General features: G+C 30.3%; 1 long non-coding RNA gene across 1 annotated transcript; it reads right to left on the minus strand.

Moving 5' to 3' along the window:
* Nucleotides 1–25: 25 nt before the first annotated feature.
* LOC113464049 (uncharacterized) lies at nt 26–468 on the minus strand. Its single transcript, XR_003388876.1, has 2 exons — nt 154–468; nt 26–76 (listed from the first exon to the last, which is right to left on the minus strand). It is a non-coding gene; the product is annotated as an uncharacterized LOC113464049 (long non-coding RNA).
* Between the last annotated feature and the right edge of the window lie 17 nt (nt 469–485).

Below are 485 nucleotides of genomic sequence, written 5' to 3' on the forward strand. Positions count from 1 at the left end.
ATATACCGATGTTCCGAATTTTTTCCAACGGTTTGTGTTCTGCATATTTCGCGAACGATGCTAAAAATCGTGAATTCTGTCAAAATAAATAATTATATAAATTTTTGTCGATTGCCCAATAAATAAAATTCTATGGGAGGTTAGGACTCTTACATTTAACATATACGAACGATGAGATAACAATGATAATAAATTGACGTTATATTTTAAAACTGTTATCACTGTCATGATTATCGATTAATAGTTAATATAAGTTAGTGTAAAGCAATAATGATAAGTATATTTGTCGAAAATCTTATGTTTAGTATCAATATCTGAAATGCGAACGTAATCGAATACTGCCGAACGGATTTGAATTAAACCACGTGCTTGTGCTCATCCTACTCATCTACTGATTCTGCTCGATCATTTATTGTCTGCCGTATGTTAATGTAACCAATGTAACATGTAACTGTATAAATAAAGAAAACAAATATGTGTAGGTA

The sequence above is a fragment of the Ceratina calcarata genome, unplaced genomic scaffold (assembly GCF_001652005.2).
Source record: "Ceratina calcarata isolate Rehan_Ccalc_2016 unplaced genomic scaffold, ASM165200v1 scaffold11309, whole genome shotgun sequence".
In the NCBI taxonomy this organism is placed as follows: Eukaryota; Metazoa; Arthropoda; class Insecta; order Hymenoptera; family Apidae; genus Ceratina; species Ceratina calcarata.